Raw genomic sequence first — 18,503 nt, 5'->3', positions numbered from 1 at the left:
CATTTTGGGTAATTCACAGAATTGCAGAGCCAGACCTGTCAATCAGATCTTTTCATCTGTAAAAGGAAAGAGGCAGATGATCTTTTTCTTCTCCCCTTGTCTTAACAGTCGGTGAAATTATGCAGGCAACCACCTCCTAGTTCCACAGAACCACCCCCCTTCAAAAAAAAAAGCTCCCAGAGTGTACCCCGCTCAAATTAATAAAGCACCTTAATAGAAGGGTGTGTGTGTGTGTGTACAGGTCCTTTGCCCGCTCCCCAGCTTTCTATTCATCATCAAGCAAAGCGGGAGGTCGCAGGCCCCGGGCGCCCTCACAGAGAGCACAGTGGGGTTCGAGGCTCCTTGCCCGCAGCAATCAGAGAAACGCCTCCAGGGGACGGGAAGAGTTCGGGCCTGCTTGCCTACACTTCGTTAAGACGCGGGCCTGCGCGGGACCGCGGCATCCCTCCCTCGGCCCGGGCGGCCGGCAGAGGGCGTGGGGTGGCCGGCGGCTCCGGTGCCCGGCAGGAGGTGGGCGTGCTGCCCCGGGCGCGCCGTCGGAGCTCGCGGGCACCGGGTGGCGGCGGCGGCGTGGCCCAGGCCGAGCTTGCCAGGGCAGCGCGGCCGGGACGGAGCGGCCCGGGGCGGGGCGGGGCGGGGTGCGGAGGGGGCGGGGCCGCGGGGCGGGGCGCGGAGGGGGCGGGGCCGCGGGCGGGGGGCGGTGGCGGCGGCAGCGGCCGAGGAGGAGGAGAACATGGCGGCCGCGGAGAGCGGCTGAAATGCCTGTTCTTCAGGCCGGCGGAGCGGGCGTGTGACGCGGACTGCCGAGTGCTCTCCTCAGACGGCTGGGCCGCGGCTCCGAGCGCCTCGGCCGCCCCGCTCCCTGCTGCTCCCTCGAGCAGAGCCCGCGCCGGCTTCGTTCTGCATCCCCCTGCGGGGGGAACCTCGGCGCCCGAGGAGGGGGCCGGAGCGCCGCGGCGGCGGCCGCCAGGGCCCCGGGGGCCGGGCTCCGGGCCCGAGCAGCGGCGGAGGCCGCGGCGGTGCCGTCACGGTCGCGGGCGAGCGCGGCGCCCGTCAGCGCGGCCCAGAGGCGGCGGCGGCAGGTGAGTGGCGGGCGGCGAGCCTCCGGGTGGGTGCAGCTGTCACGAGCCGCGCGGCCGCCGGGGCCCGAGGGGGCGGGGAGCAGCTGGCGCCCCTCCGCCCTGCGCGCTCTCTCCCCTGCCCCCCTCCCACTTTCCCCGACTTCGCCCTCTTCCCCGCGCGCCGCTGCGAGGGGCGGAGGTCGCAGCTGTCACGGGCGCCAGCAGGGGGCTGCCCCCCGCCGGGGAAATTGCTGCCGCAGCGACTTCGCCCGCCCGCTCCCAGTTGCCCTAGTTAGCGCGGAGGGTGCGCGCGGCTGCGCGGCCGCCGTCCGGCGTGGGGAGCGCGGCGCCCCGAGGAGGCTGCCGACCGGGCTCTCCCCGCCGCCGAGAGGGGGAGCCGGAAGTCGGCGCGGGCGCCCCTCGGCCCCGACGCGCGCGGTGACCTTGGCCGGCGGGTTGGTCCATCTCTCCGAGTCTCGCCGGCCCGGACTGCGAAATGGGGATGACCGGGGCACACCTTTCCGTAAGCGCAGCCTTTCGGACGCGCTTTTTTGGAACCCCAGACCACTTGGGTTTTGGGTTTTTTTCCCCCTCTACTCTCCTCCACTCCACCCCACCCCACCCTCAACCGATAAGAGGTTTCGGAAATGTGATGGATAAATGTGGTTTTCTTGTTCGCGCTTAGGATTTGTACCATTCCTGCGATTCTGCCCCCAAAGAGCCAGGAACGGAAACCCACATGTGGGACTAGATGGTTGAGAGGTGGTCCTGGTCAGTGAGTGGCAACGCGAGCCGCCCTCTAGTCTGGAAGAGAAACGGAGAGAGAGGAGACCCAGTCCTTAGCACCCAGCCTCTCTCCCACTCTCTCGCTTTTTAATTTCAAAAAATGTGAAAAGCAATCACTCCTGTGGACTAGACTCAGCCTGACGGCGTTCGAGGGAGACGGAGGGGCTGACAATAAAAGCCTGTGTGTTCCAAGGCCGTTGCCTGGCGCTGTGGCTGCAGAGTTTTGGTGGAGGAAAACTTTAAGCTGGTAGAGCTTTTAGCCGTTCATGTTTAGCTCTGCTTGTTCGCTGTAGAGGTGGTAGAGAGGCAGGTGCCCTTGTGGAGAAGGTGAGATTTATTTTTGTTTCCCCCTTTCTTTTGAGAAGGTGAATTTTTACTGTTTCCAACCATGCTGAGTGGATGGGGGATGAGTGCATTGGAACACCTGGGGTTGAAGCCGCCTAGTCTGCCGTGCTGATTGGTGACCGGCTGATGCTTGCTGACCATGATGAAGCCTTGGTCCAGTGCCTGTGCTGGATGACTGGGGGAGCTTAGATGAGGATACTTGTACAGTTGGAAGGGATGGCGTTCAAGGGTTAAATCTTAGGTTTGTCTCCTCTTCTGGAATTGGCTGGAGGTTAGCTTTAAGGGGGGGTCGGGGAAGAAAGAAAAAAGTTGGCCAGAGGGGCCTCCGGGCTTGTTTCACAGAAGCTGTGATGTAGTAGGAAGGGGGTCAGCTTTCTTCATATTGAGAATAATGTGAAAAGAAAGTATTTGGTTAAGCTTTTCGGCTCTTGGACTAGAAGTAGCTTTGGGTGAAAGGTAACAACGGGGTTCCAGTCTGTGTATGGGCTGTTATCAGTCAGGTCAACTTGGACATGCTAGCATTTTTTCAGCCAGGATTTCATGGAAAAGTCTGATTGGGCTCTGCACTCAGTCAGGACTGAAGGGGGCTCTCCCTCCATTTCTCCTTAGGCTTCGGGAACAGTGGGTCCAGTAGAGGGCTTGAGGGAGGCAGTTAAGTAGTGTGGAGAGAAAGTGGAGGGCTGCCGTTTCCCAGACAGGTGTTTGGTGTGATCTCTGTAGACATTTGGCACTCCTTCATTCTGTTGATTTAACCTGTTTGAGTTCGATGTATGAGATGTGGCACTTTGAAGTGTTACATCGTTTCTAGCTAACCTCTTATTTTTCTCTGAGGAAATCTGTAAGGTTGTATCTGTTAAGTTGCTTTTTGTGTGGTTTAAGCCAAGGGATTACTTTAAATCTGCATTTTTTGGGTGAGTGGTTTATTTTTTTTTTTTGGGGGGGGGGAGGAACAAAAAACCAAACGTGCTTGATGGAGTTAATGGTGATTGTTCCACGTAAACTGGGATGATATAGATGATGCATTTTCTTCTCCTTTTCTGGCAACATTTGTTTTTTGTTTTGTCTCAATTCCAGGGTTTCATTTCTAGAAATCTGGGTTAGAAACGAAACAACAGTCTATATAATCCCAAGAACTTGCTTTGTGCCAGGAAGCTGTGAAGGTAGCCTTAAGTGCATATGCTATAGAGACATGGCTACAGTTGAGGACTTTTTTTTAACTGTCGAGGGAGGCTAGGGTCAACCTTTCATTTTGGTTAAACTTCCTGTTTTCCACATCGGTGATCATCTCTTGGTGAGCAGAGGGCTGGGGTGCTCTGGTCCTCACGGGTGTATATTGTGAATGTGGTGGCAAAAATCCCAGGTGCTTACAGTCATTTAAAGATGCTCTTTCCAGGATGGAATGTTCTCTGCATTTACTTTGGATCCTGCTGATCCAGTGAGCAGTCCTCACCAGGAGGCAGTGCTGAGTCAGGGATGATGAGGGTGGTGTAGAGGTGCTGAAAGGTGGTGGGCAGGAGTTGGTAATAGAGGATACAGGGCAATACTTACTACACCCCCCCCCCACCATTGGGCTGCATATCAGAATATGATTTCTAATTGTGTTGTGTGTGTGGTTTAAGGACATTTACGTTTTTCTAACTCCCTTGTTACCAATTTCATGCCGCTTCTCTTAGAGAGATTCCACTACCTCAGTTCCTGAATTTACTTTGTTTGGCTCCAATCCCCAGTGTGCGGGCACCCCCCCTCCACACACACTGTAAAGAACCCCATTGTTTGAATGCTCTATTGCTATCTTATGGATTTGGTTTGCCTTAGGCCATCTGGCCTAAAATAGCTTGCATTTCAGGGCGCTGGTGTTCTGAGAAGTGAGGTCTAGCACACGCCATCCAGCAGAGTCCTGTAAGTTCTTGGGGGATCCCCAGGATGCTCATTATTGTGTCAGCTGTGATTTTTACCTTCTAAATATGACAACCACAGGAATCCTCAAAGGGCCATCAATGGCTTTTCTGGCAGCGGTCCAAAAACATTGTCATAGTCGCCTTTCTATCTTACCACCACCGAATAGGGAGGTGTGTGTGTAAGAGAGCACTGTATCCATTTTGGGCTGAAGATTCATAAACCTCTTTTCCTCACAATGGATAACTTTCATACCCACTTGGAGAGATGAGCTGTAGGAGGGATTTACTGCTTCTCGCTCCCCAAGTTGCCAGTGGTTTTGTTTATTGGTCAGTGGTCACTGAGGATGGGCTTTGCTCCCTCTGGTGACTTTCTTACTATTGAAGCTGAAGTTGATAATCATTTCAAGCCTCCTTTCTATTTTATCTTGTAGTTCTGCTTTGTGTCTTCTCCATATGGCTTGGATGTCCTGAAATGGTTGCTCGGTTTAAGAAGAAAGTAAAAATTTGTGGATCCTGATTAAAAAAATTTTTTTTTCACTTCCCCAGTAACTTAGTTTTGGGCAATAGCTGCGAGTGCCCAATATTTTGACTAATAAAGAGTATAGAAATGATTGTTTAGTATTTCTGCTAAATAGTATTTTTGGATAAATGGTTGAATAAGAGAAATTGGCAGAAAGACTTATACCTGGAATATAAGTCCTAAAGTTTTCTCAGAGGGTAATTGTATCCATGCTTCCTCCCTTACCCCACATCTGGAACATCTTATTATCCTGGCACCTTTAAGTGATTGGCATTTAGAAAAGCTTCTCACGGACATCCAGTCAATTCCAACTCCAACTCTAAGACTGGGTAGAACTGGCCCCCGGGGGTTTCCAAGACAGTAACTTTTTATGGGAGTCGAAAGCCTCATCTTTCTTCTGCTGATCATCAGCTGGTGGTTTTGAATGGCTGACCTTGTAGTTAGCAGCCCAATATATAACCCCTATACCACCAAGGTTCCTTAGCAAAGCTTAGTGGAGTTATATTTAGAAGATAAGCTATGTCAAAATGGGAGCCGTAGCCACCAAGAGTTGTGAAGACTTTAATCCATCTAGTCACCTTCACCTACAATATATTTGGTTCCACTCTCTCTCCCCATAGGGATGCCTCAGATTTGAAAGGAATGGATATAGCCACCCTTCCCTTAGATGTGCTGTATATCCCAGCCAGGAAAGCTGGGGGGTTGGCTTTCCTGAGAAGCCACACTTGACCATTAGGAACAGACGGGCCAGTCGATTGTAGTAGGTGCAAGCACAGAGCTGAAATGCACACTAACAGCATCCGAATTCTGAAAAGAGTGGATCATCCGTGTACCCAGGATGATCCTTGATTTTGTGTCAGTTTTGTCTGGAGCATTAGAAATGGACTTGATTTTGATTCAGTTTTAGAAATGGATCTGGTGCCCTGGCTCTTCCAGATGGGTATGTACTCAGCCGTAGGTTAAACACTGGGCTGCCGGCCTCAAGGTTGGTGTTTCATATCCATCAGGCTCCAAGGGAGAAAGTGGAGGCTGTCTGCTCCCATAGGATTTACTGTTTCAGAACTCCTGTGGAGCCAGCTCTACTCTGAGGCTGCTCCCCATGAGTGAGAGCCGGCTTCATGATAGTGGGTTTGGGGCTGGCGCTAATTATTTAACCCCACTAACACTCAGGTTTTGAAAGTTTTCAAATTGGAATATTTACCTTCATAATTTTAAAGTTAAATGATTACCGGGCAATGAATGTACAAATGTGCTTTACACAATTCATCTATGTGTGGATTGTGATAAGACTTGTATGAGCCCCAATAAAACGATTAAAAAAACCCAAGAACTAGAGCACTTGGTGATGGGAAAAAAAAGTTAAATGATTACCGTACAGACTAGAGTATAAGCTGACCCAAATATCAGCTGAGGCACCTAATTTTACCACAAAAACTGCATTAAAAAATGTGCTGAATTTCCCATTGATTTGCTGCTATTGTCTGTCAGTGATGTGAGCAGTTATACACATGGGGTAAAATATATGAGACCCTTGCAAATTGAGATGAAATAATCATTTTCTCTCCTGCATGGTCTGGACATTGGAAAAAAATGTGCTGAAAAACTTGGCTTATACACGAGGATATACGGTATGTCAAATTGCAGGGTATATCTAGCATGATTGCTGGCACATAGTAAGACATTACTATGTTTTCTTACATTTCCATAACCCAAAGCACATCGCTCACTAATCTATTCCTTCTTTGATTCTTTCTTTGCAGTTTCTTGGATTCTCTCCTTTATTTCTGGTTTTCCAATCTGTTCCTGCCGTCGTTACTCCGTGGAGTAAGGGGAGTCACAGAGGCTCTAGGCCTGAGTGGCTTTATCATGAAATGAACATTTTACATCTCTTCTTATGCTAAAATTCTATCATTTTTATAACTGTTTTGCCTGCATACATTTACTTCTCAATTATTCTACACATTCAATCTTAAGTTTTTTTAATGTTGTGTTTAGTTGTGGACCAAATTATCAAACATGAATCATTTAAACAGATTCTTATATTTCCCACTCCAGAAAATCTGCAGATGGCATATGCAGAAAGACTATGGAAACTGTAAAGTGTTACGTAAGTTAGGAAAGTGTTGTCGTTCCCCCATGGGTAGGTGCTTTGTTCTCTGCTTTTACATCCTCCTTCCGTCCTCTTCTTTGTGATTGCATCTCCTTTTCCAAAATGAAGTCAAAGCTGGTATGTTCTCCTTCAGCTCGATTTTTAACACTCCGCTCAGCACCATTCTGTTTGCTTTATATAACAAACTTTGTTCTTTTTCTGGGGAGACATGCAGATTCTCCTCCTAGTGTATGTTGAATTGTTCTTTTTCATTAGATTGAGAAATCCTTGAGATGGCATGGACCACAGCAGGCTGGGTTAAGTGTCTTGGGATCACCATGCGGCCCAATCGACTCTGCTGCAGTGGGCGTTTGTGTGTGTGTGGATGACCTTGCACGACAGCAACCACCTCAGTATTGTGGATGAGAAGACAGTGTTTCTTGGATTTTCGTTGATGACTCTTTAGTGGTTGGCACTTAGTTGAGGTGAGAGCACAGGTATTTGGCTTCAGGACTCTTTTATGAGGATTGTTTTTTTATATTGGAAAATTGTTACAAGAAGATTTAAAATTTTAGGAATTCTCCTAAGCTTTTGAGTAATGTGTAAGCTAGGAAGAAAGAATTTTAGTTTTTGACCAACAATTGACTAATATTGTTAACAAGGTATTTTAATAATCAGAAACTAATTAAGGCCACCTTTTTGAAAATGACAAAGGAATGTTGGGAGGAGGGGGATGTATGAGGGGATATTCCCCCCCACCCCACAAACAAAACAAAACAAAACAGAATTGGACTGGGTGGGAGTGAAGCTTTCATAGTACACATTTTTTCCCCGCTAGGCGAGCATAAAACAACTAACTTGCGCTGAGTTCATGCACCCAGTAGTGTTGCCTGGGAAAATTCTCTCTGGTCACACTGAATTTTTTTGTAAAAGTAGTTTTGCTTGAACCTTATTTTTGTGATGGTTGATTTAAGAGAACAGCATGCAGTTGTGAAATTTGTTTTAAGCTTGGGAAAAAGGTTGCAAAAACTGTTGTGATGTTGAACAGTTTACAAGGACAGCACTTTAGGAAAAACTCAAGTGTACGAGTGGTTTTCTCATTTTTCATAATGTTGATTGATGACAAACCTTGTTCTGGAAATGAACTTCCTGAATAGACAAAAGTTGTTTTTTAAAGAGCATTTGGAGTTAGTTCTACCAGGTCAGACTGTTAATCAAGCTTTCTATGTAGATAGGTTTTGAAAAGATTGTGTAACAGTGTGCAACAAAAAAGGCCTGATTTGTGGCAGACGAGGGACTGGTTTTACCACCATTACGATGCACCTGCTCATGCAGCCCTCTGAGTGCCACAGATTTTGGATAAACAGCACGCCTCTCTTGCCTCACACACCTTAATCACATGACTCCACTCCACAGGGCTTCTTTTTGTTTCTTCGAATGCAGAGGGACATGAAAGGACAGCAATTTGACATGTAGAAGAGGTGAAGAAAGAAACGAGAGAGGTGCTGTCAGCTATCCAAACAGATGAGTTTGAAAAATGGTTCCAAGAATGGAATAGCAGATTTGACAAATGTATTAAGTATAGTGAGAGGGCTTTGAAGGTGATAAGGTGGTTTTGTAAAAAAATTACATAGCATTGAAAAAACTTCGGGTTTTTTTTGGGGGGGTACCCCCTACTATATGTTTTCAAGTGTGGCCATTATTTTTCAGGGCTTTTATTATTTAAGTACTCATTGAGTTAGGTCTCTGAGGCAGGCACTGTGTTAGCTGCTGGAGAGGCCCAGTGGCTGGGGTAAGCACAGCTTGTGGGTGGCAAGTGTGACATTTGAATTCAGCTTGTCTGATACTTTTATGCTGGTGAGTGGCTCCACAGTAATTTTGCCACACCCTTGGCCATATGAGGGGCCCCTTTTCCTTTCTGGGGCATTTTTTTCTGTACCAAGTTCCATGTGCTGTGTACACGCCTGCAGTTTCATTCCTCTCTGAGGAACAGGGGCCTTCAAAGTCTGTCATTTTAAATTTGATTTCCCATTAACTTTTTGAAGTCCCCCTCATATTAGGAAACAAAAGTCTAGTTGCTGTCAAGTCAGTTCTGCAAATCCTCCCTTCTCCATTTTTTTCAGAGTAGACAGTGATCTTTGGGGTTTTCAGGGTTGCCATTTTGAAAGCGGACCACTAGACTTTTCTTTTGAGGCACAGCCAGATGAATTTCAAACTTCAGCCTTAGCAGCCAAGCTTGTTAACCTTGATCAGCACCCAGTGGGGTGGGAGTCGTGTATACCAGTTACTTATCGCGTCACTTTAAGATTCTCAAAATGTTTCTGGTCTTCACCTTTGTACTTCAGTAATGTTGATTCTTTGGTGCTATGTCTAGGTAGGTTTATCTTTGAATGGTTTTGGATTCTCTGCAATCAGATTCCAGCTCTCAAGTTCTGTTAGTATTGAAATAGCTAAAGCTTAGGGTGTTGTTTCTCTCTCTCTCTTTTTTTTTACTATACATAATTTTAATGTATTATATTTGTAAATTGTACTTATGTTGAAAGTTGAAAAAATATATTACAATTCTATTTTGCATTCTTTTTTTAAAAATTTTTTTATTTTAACAATTTATTGGGGCTCATACAATTCTTTTCACAGTTCATACATATACATACATCAATTGTATAAAGCACATCCATACATTCCCTGCCCCAATCATTCTCAAGGCATTTGCTCTCCACTTATTCTTTTTCTTTTTTTCATCTGGGGCAAATTGCTCAGTCAGTCATTCTGTGTTTCAACATTTGTTTTGAATGATTGATCTTATTTTGGTAACAACACCTGATTTTATTAGTTTACTTTTATAGTTATTTGCATGCTTTTCTTATCTAGCATAGATTGGACTGTGTTTATGTGTGTGTAAATAAAGATATCAAAACATTTGACCAGGTATCTGAAGGACGCAATGCCCTTGTTCTTTTAAAGTGCCTGTATGTCTAAGTCTGGTCTTAATTTGTGAGTTTGGTGGAAACCAGGGAAAAGTGATTTATTGTACACAGTCTAAGTCATGCCTCCTTCTTTATTCCATGTGGTACATGAAGTCTGTCATTGAATTTTTAAGTAGCCACTCAATCATTCATTCAAGACACAGTTATATGAGTGCCTACTTTGTTCAAGGTGCTGTGTTGTTTCAAGATAGGAAAGTTAAACAGTAAGATACAGATCCTGTTCTTAAGGAGATTATGACCGAAGAGTGGTGATAAGACAAACACACAAAACCTCTATGATGCTAATTGAATGTGATGAATGTTGTGAGGCAGACACTGAGACAGTGCTGTGAGGATTTGGGGGAGAGCGATGGTTTTCATTTGAGAGGGAGGGGCTAGGGCAAGTGTATGGAGGACATGGAGGTGGGCAAGACTTGGGGCATTGGCCTGGTTTCTATGGGTTGGATGGAACAAGAGGAGTATATTTAGGAATATTAACATTGTTTCCAGGGTGGCAGGGGGTGGTGGGGTGGTGGGGAATGCAAGAGCAAGTACGGCACGAGCTGTGGTGGGAGAGGAAGCCAGCTGTTATAGGTGTGGTAGCAAGGCCTTGAAGGGCTTTATTAATGGAGGCAGGTGGTGGGTGCAGTGAGGTGAAGGAGAATCTGGATGAAAAGGAGAAATGTCAGTTTTTCAAATGAAGTTTTGTGGACCTTTTCTTGGCAAAATTTATATCCTGCATTTTCTATTTTCCTAGTTTTTGAAGTGACTTCATATATAAGACTTATTGCCTTGGGAATTTATACACTTATTTTTATCACTATTTGAGAAAAGACTTTAAAAAAATCACTACAGGTATTTATTTTCACGGATCCCACTGTTGTTGCAGCAGTAGCTATTCGAGATTGGATCCTTACTTGGTGTTCATTAAGATGATGCAGCAGGCATGTTTTTAACTGAACAATTGTTGCCTCTGTAGAAATATACACTATATAAATGATATTGGCTGTATAAATTGGAGGCCCCTAGCTGGCTGTCAATATAGTTCATGATTTATTGCACAGATTCTGTTTATCCCTGCCATGTTCCAGAAAGAACTTAAGGTAGGATATGTCATGAAGAGTCTTAGACCCTGTTTCAGCCCTGGCCATTATTTGACTTCACCCTGTGCCAACATTTCACCGAGGGAATAGTGTGGAAGACAGCCGATGTCACAGAATGTGCTGCAGTGGTTCTTAGGCAAACTAGTAGTAATGCAGAGATGAGTATGGTATTGTGTTGCTTTAAAGATTAGATTTTTAAACTTAGATAGGAATCAAGGGAAACGGGTTGGGTGGTGCCAATACAGTCATGAACCTTGGCTATGAACCCAGATACTTTTACAGCATTGGTCCTAATGTGGAGTTTATATGAAAGATCTGGAAAGTGGAAGGAATAGTTCTGAAAGGGAGTTTATTCACTTTCAGTGTAGTGTATTGTTTTGCAGTTAACTGAGAGGCTGGATAATTAGATTTCTAACTTTATTATTTTAAGTAGTAGATTCTTAAGAACACACTATCTTACAGTAGGGACTCACCAGGTAGATCTTTTTGTATATTTCACAAGTGTTATCTGGTTATTTTTAGGCACAGGATTTAAGAATTGTCTAACTGAAAGATGACTAATTTTTCTTTCACAAAAAGACACATGTCCCAAATTGCTGATTAGCACCTGCACATGGTACACTTAAACTCCCTGCACTGAGTAGTTCCCACTCATAGAGACGCCCTGTATAGAATGCAACCACTCATGGGGATTTACGGGACGTTAACTTTCATTTTTCTCCCAGGGAGCAGCTGGTGGGCTTGAACTGCTTACCTTGTAGTTAGAAGCCCAGGATGTAACCTACGATACCACTGGGACTCCTTCATGATATAGCTAGCAGATATTTAAGAAAATAAACATACTTAATCTCTGTCTTTGAATTATGGCAAATTCTTAATAGTGACTCAGAAGGTAACTACTAACCTATCGAAATGAAACAAAGTTTCATTGTTGTGGAGCTGGAGTTTAGCAAATGGATATTTGGAACGGTCTCCATCATTAATGGATTTAATTGCTGAAATGTCTATTAAAACTTTGAAATTTATACACTTGAACATGGAAGCACATTTTATGACCTGTTTAAACACTTTGTAAAATAAATGGTTTAGTGGCTTTGAACTCATCTGCTGAAAACAGAAAAAGGCAATGCTGTTCAAGTCATTCGTAAGAACCACTGATCGCCATTAGGAGATATGGAAACACTTGCAAAACTTTGTATCAGTCGTGAATGGGATGGGGATAGAATGAAGAAACTATTCTAAAATTGAATGTGTGGTAATTGCACAACCCTTTAAAATATACTTAAATCATTGAATTGTATGCTATGTGAATTATGCCAGCAAAACTGTTAAAAGTAGTGAATGGGATTGAAAATGGAATGCTTTATTTAGTGATGCAGTTCTTCCTTGTCATTTTATTTATCTTTGTAAAGTGTGTTTGTTTGGTGCAGTTATGATGGCTATTAAAACCCAATGAAATAATGATTTATTATCAAAATAAATGGAATGTAGAACCAGCTTTCTAGTTGCTGTATTAGAAACTGAAAGCAAGGTTAAAAAACACGCCATGCTCCTTCACAATACTCTCACCAACAGTAGTTGTGTTAATAGTAGTGTTTACTAGGAAGAGCACACAGCTTTTATGTCATCCATAAGTAAAATCTCACTGCCATCCAGTCGATGTCAACTCAATGTGACTCTACAGGACAGTGTTTCTGAAGTAGAAGCCCCCATCTTTCTGCCGCAGAGCAGCTGGTAGTTTCGAACTGAGACCTTGCCGGTTGCTGCCCAGTGTGTAACCGCTGCGCCACCAGGGCTGTGATCTGCATGGCCAGCAGTTTAAAATTACCTGCAGCTCCTCAGGAGAGAGACTGGGCTTTCTTTTTGTTCCTTAAACAGTGACAATCTCAAATCAGCAGGGAGTCATTGCTATAAACTAGCATTGACTCCATGGCTGTGAGTTGTTTTTTTTTAACCATTTATTGGGGCTCTTGACACAATCCATATATCCATCCATTGTGTCAAGCACATCAGTACATATGTTGCCATCATTTTAAAACATTTTTCTTTCTACTTGAGCCTGTGGTATCAGCACATTTATACCCCTCCCCCACCCTGAGCTTTTTTTAATAGGTAAAATAAATGCTTAAAAATTCTGAGTTTTTTTAACCCCAAAATGTAAACTTTATTAACAAATGTTCCATCAAGTTCAAGATACTTTTATAAGCAATGACACCACCTATTTCCTCTAAAGAACTAAGGGTCCTGGGAACTTAACTATGATGGTACAGTCTTTTTACATTAACTGAAGAAAGATGGGTGCTTTTAAAACATTTTTAAAGATTAGGAAACAAAAAGAAGTCAGAAGGATCCAAATCAGAACTGTAAGCTGGAGTGCCTGGTGATTTCCCACAGGAACTCTTGTCAAACTGCCCTTGTGTTATAGGAATGAATGGGCAGGAGCAGCATTGTTGTGAAGAAAGACTCTCTTAGAGGTGAAGTTTTCCTGGCCATTGTTTGGTTAAAACTTTGGCAGACTCTCCAAATAAGCTGATGTTGTTGTTGTTTGGCTCTCCTGAAAGTCAACAAGCAAAAATATCCAGAGCACCCCAAAACGGTCCGAGGAGCTTTAGTCCTGAGTGGTTTACTTTTGTTTTGACTAGACTACTGCCACCTCTTGGTAGCCATTCCTTTGTGCTTTGTCTTTGGGATCTTACTGGTAAAGTCACGTTTCATTCCCCCTTCTTCAGAGAACTTCAGGACCTTGATCTCACTTGTTTAAAATTTCCATCAAAAGGTCTGCTCATGACTGCAGCTGATCTGAGCGCAATAGTTTTGGTACCCGCCCAATTGAAAGCTTGCTCAATTTTAATTTTTCAGTCAGAATTACGTAAGCTGAACCAATGGAGATGGCTGTGGTGTTGGCTATTGTGTGTAATTAAAAAAAAGGACTATAAAAAAAAGGACTATAATAGGGCCTCTACTAAAAACAAACTTTCCACTGAGGTATATTATAAAAACATATGCTTATCATTCCTACATAAAAGTTCTTAACTTGTAATTCATGGACCAAGAATCTATAAATAGGGGGTCTGTTAATGTTCTTAAATTATATCCCCAAGTCCCTGTGTTTCTCTGGGGAGAGGGTCTGCAGCATTTACCATACTCCGAAGAGAGTCCATGACTGCTTCGAAAGACTCAAAGTTATGAACCTCTGTTCTTGAGGCAGGCCTCAATAATGCCATTCATCAGACTTGCCTTCTTGGCAACTGTAGAGACTCTATCCTATGTCATTACTCAAGCCTGCAGTATGACTAGATTTGCAGTCTGCTTTTCCATTTTGCAGTAGATGTTGTTGCAGTGGCTTTGGCCTTTACAGGTGTTTTGCGTCCTTGTCTACTTGTTGCACAACTACCAGATTCTTGGACTGATTTTAGCTATCATTTCTTTCACCTTTCTTACAACCATTAAAAGGTGTAGATCCAATGTATAAAATGTGGGGATGAGAATATTTGGTTAGGCATACGAGGGGATAATACCCTCACCCCGCCCAAACTAGAATTTTCTTTTTTCAAAGCCCTGCATGTAATTTTTTTTAAACAAAACAACCTATTACCTTTGAAATACTCTATTACATGTAATGCCTTCATCAAATCTGTGATTCTGTTCTGGGCACCATTTTTCAAACTTACCTGTTTGGATGGCTGACAGCACTTACCTGGTTTCTTTCTTCACCACTTTTACGTTGTCAAATCTCTGTCTTTTCATGTTTATCCAAACAAAAAAGTCCCACAGAGTGAGGTCACATGAGTAAGGTGCGTGGGGCAAGAGGCATACTGTTTCCCCCCCCCCAAAATTGGCACACTGAGACGACTGTATTAGCAGGGGGCATTGTCATGGTGATTAACAATCTGGCCTGGTGGAAAGAACTCCAAATGCACTATAAGTCGACATTTTCATCTGGGAAGTTGACACATGTCCAGAACAAGGTTTGTTATCAATTGAGATTCACCATTTTGGAAACAATAAAACCACTCATACACATGAGTTTTCCCATAGCGCCATCCTAGTGAGCTGTGTTCAACATGACAACAGTTTCTGCAGCATGTTTCCTCAGCAGGCAACAGAATTTAACAACCGCATACAATTCTCTTAAATCAGCCATCACAAGAATGGAGGCTTGAGTGAAACGGCTTTTATGAAAAAATTCATTGTGACCAGAGACAACCTTCCTGGGCGATGCCACTGGGGGGGGACACTAACTCAGAGGTAGTTGCTGGATGCTCCCCTAGTACATACAGACTGTAGTTATAAACCCTGACCCTGTTGAGTCAGTTCTTTTTCAAATCATTTTATTGGGGATGTCAGTTGTAACTCATAACCCAATGCACAACAGGAAGAAACACTGCCCAGTGTGGCACCGTGAGCACCGTGCTTAAGCATAGCTACAATTGTGAGGCTGATAGTAAAAACCCATTATATTAAAATATAAATATAATGGCTCATTATAACAAATGGGCATGACTTTGAAACATGAATTAAGACATTATTACTGTATTATTATGTTAAAGGTGTTTTAGTGTGTCTAGAACTGTTATTTTTTAATGCATAGAAGGGGGTGGGGGAACCTCACTGCCTTTGACTGGATTCCTACTCTTAACAACCCTACAGGACAGAGTAGAATGATCCCTGAGGATTTCCAAGACTGTACATTCTTACAGGAGCAGGAGGCCTCATCTCTCCTCTGTGGAGCAGCTGGTGGGTTTGAACTGCTGACTTTGCAGTTAGCAGCCCAACATGCAACTCACATTGCCACCAGACCTTCTTAGAAAGGCACACTATATACTATGTAGGTTTCCCCCACTATTCACAGAGTTCCTATGAAGCCTTTTGAAAGTCACAATGGCATGAATCAAGGAAGTAATTACCAATCATTTATATGGGGAAAGTTTTTGAATGCTCCTAATCACCCCTACCCCCACACGAACTCACACCAAATAATATTGAGGTAACACTAAAACAGGAGCAATATAACTACCCAACTTAAATAAAGTAGAAATAATGTGTGTATGTGTGTAGTGTAGCTCCCCAGGGAAGGAACTGGACCAGGCTTTGAGTTGGGGTATATGCTGCCTCTGTAACTACTTGCTGCAAAACACATGTCCAATGCTACTTTTACTTTTTCTCCCCTCCCCTCAACCGTTTTATTGGCATATAGTTCACATACAATTCAATACTTTAATCACATCAAGAAGAGTTGAGTAATCATCACCACAATCAGTTTTAGACCATTTTCTTCATTCTTTTACTTATCATTATTAGCTCCCCAGTGACCCCCCCCTTCCGCTCAGCCTCCCCTGCCATAACTCAAGGAACCATTAAACCAGTTACTGTCTTTATAGATTTACCTAGCCTGACTTTCATATACTGAAAAACATTACAAAACAAAAACTACAACCAAAAAACTAGCATGAATAAAAAAGTAACACAAAGACCTCGCTGGAAAAAGCAGAAAATATTAAAAGCTAGAACAAATTTAAATGGATCTTAAGAGAGATCAATTGAGAGGGTGTTACATTTAACCCTAACTGCTTGTGCAACAATTCTCTTACTAATGCATTCTGCATGACAGCAAGGCTATTCACAGAAGCTTAATTAATTTATCTTTGTTTTGTAAAAGTGAAAATCCTCTTTGAATTTCTTTGTATTAGTGAAAACAGGTACTAATGTAGGCCTTTTGTGAAGGTAGAGTGGTGGGAAGTAGACTTTGGAAAGTGGGGTATACCTGTTTATGAAGACATATGAAGACACCCGTTTGACTGATGAACTGTTCCTAACTGTTCTGACATGCATACAAATTTGATTTAAAGACCGCTCCTTCATAATCTGGAGAGTGGATGGATGGATGGGCCAGTGTCAAGTTAGGAATAGAGAGACCCTGCTGGGTAGGCTGGGATTTACACTTGAACTTCCTTTGATCTTTAGCCTCTGAATCTCAGGTTTATAGTGTCCTTAAAGTTAAAAGGAGGCTTCTTAACCTGAAGTATGCAGATTATACAACCATTCATGCTGAAAGCAAGGAGGATTTGAGACTGGTGAAGATTAGAGACTGCAGCTTTCCATATGAGTTGAAACCCAATGTAAAGAAAACCAAAATCCCATCATGATAAATGGAAAAAGATTGAAATGGTCAAGGATTTAATCTTGTTTGGATCCACAATCCATGCTCATGGGAACAGCCAAGAAATATGACCATATTTAAAAAAAGAAATATGACATATTTCATTGGATAAATCTGCATAAGATGTTTTTAAAGTGTTGAAAAGCGATGATGATATAAGTTGCCTCATGTTCCTGTGAAGGTTGGACATTGAAGAAGGAAGACTGCAGAAGAACAACACACTTGAATTATGGTGCTAACAAAGAATCTTGAAAGAACTGGGGACTGCCCAAAGAACAAACACATCTGTCTTGGAAGACATCCAGCCAGAATGCTCCTTAGAATGAGGACGGTGAGACTTCCTCTCACTTACTTCGCACATGTTATCCAAAAAGATCAGTCCCTGCAAAAGGACACCATACTTGGTAAAGTAGAAGGGCAGTGACAATTGGGAAGGCCCCTGATGAGATGGACTGGCACAGTGGCTGCAACAACACGCTCAAACACACTATTAGGGTGGTGCAGGCCCAGGTGGTGTTTCATTCTGTTGTGCATAAGGTCGCTGTGAGTCAGAACCAACTCAGCAACAAAACAAAACAAAACAAAAACTTGCCTAGCTTTATTATCTCTTTTGATCTCTTCCTTTCTCTACTATCAGGCTTAATTCATTGTTATCTAAAGTGGTTCTACTGCCCCCAGTTAGTTCCTTTTTCAGTCTGTCCCAAATTTTATTTTGGAATCCTAATTTTTCCTTTGACTTGCTACATTGCTCAAACATCTGCATGGTCTAGAAGCCATTCCTTGGCCTTCCATTTAAAGTTTTCTGTTTTTCTGACCCTGTCTTGACTTTTGGTTTCATTTTCCATTGTTGTTCGGTGACACGGAGTGTTCCCACTCAGAGGAGTCCTGTGTACAAGCGAACAGAACACTGCCCGGTGCTGTCTGAGCCCTTTGTGGCAGTCACTTTGTCACTCCATCTTGTTGATGGTCCTTTTCAGTGCCCCTCTGCTCCACCAAGGCTGATCATGTCCTTTTCCAGAGATTGATCTCTCTCCTGATAACATGTCCAAAGTATGCCAACTGAATTCTGGCCATCCTTGCTTCTAAGGAGCATTCTGGTTGTACTTCTGCCAAGACAGATTTGTTTGTTTTTTTGGGCAGCCCGTGGTACTTTCAGTGTTCTTCACCAACACTATGATTTTATATATAGGGTCACTCTGAGTCAGGCTTGTCTAATGGCAGTGAGTTTGAATTTGAGCATTTTCCACTAGTCTCCCCCATTGAACTCTTTGAAATGAAATGGTGAGTTTTCTGTCTCTTACGTATCCCGTGGGCTTCTCTGTTTCTACCTTTGTCCTTGCCATTTCTTTCCCACAAAGCTACTTATCCTCTGCTGTATTCACTCTTAAAGTTCTACCTGTCCTTTACAGCTCAGCTCAGATTCCAACGTGCTTGTTAGGCATTGAAACAAAGCATAACATTTCAAAGTTATCTCTTCCTCCTTTGAAAACTTTGGCACTTATTTTCTCATTTAATTCTTTGTACATACTGCTTTAGGTGCCCTGGTGGCGTAGTGTATTAGAAGTTGGGTTGCTA

The 18,503-nt window shown here is 43.6% G+C and overlaps 1 protein-coding gene and 1 non-coding gene across 6 annotated transcripts in view; both read left to right on the top strand.

The window, feature by feature from the left end:
* The first annotated feature begins 708 nt into the window (after positions 1-708).
* The window catches only part of NCOA1 (nuclear receptor coactivator 1), a 228,315-nt gene continuing 210,520 nt past the window's right edge, over positions 709-18,503 (top strand). For all 5 annotated transcript variants that reach the window (XM_075557033.1, XM_075557031.1, XM_075557032.1 and 2 more), the window contains exon 1: positions 709-1,082. The gene's annotated coding sequence lies outside the window, so the exon portion shown is untranslated. The remainder of the gene's footprint in view (positions 1,083-18,503) is intronic.
* On the top strand, positions 6,067-6,193 carry LOC142455842 (small nucleolar RNA SNORA20). Its single transcript, XR_012785957.1, has one exon. It is a non-coding gene; the product is annotated as a small nucleolar RNA SNORA20 (small nucleolar RNA).

The sequence above is a fragment of the Tenrec ecaudatus genome, chromosome 8 (assembly GCF_050624435.1).
Source record: "Tenrec ecaudatus isolate mTenEca1 chromosome 8, mTenEca1.hap1, whole genome shotgun sequence".
NCBI lineage: Eukaryota > Metazoa > Chordata > Mammalia > Afrosoricida > Tenrecidae > Tenrec > Tenrec ecaudatus.
The sequence above is the reverse complement of the archived record's forward strand: the minus strand, read 5'-3'. Positions and strand labels throughout refer to the sequence as shown.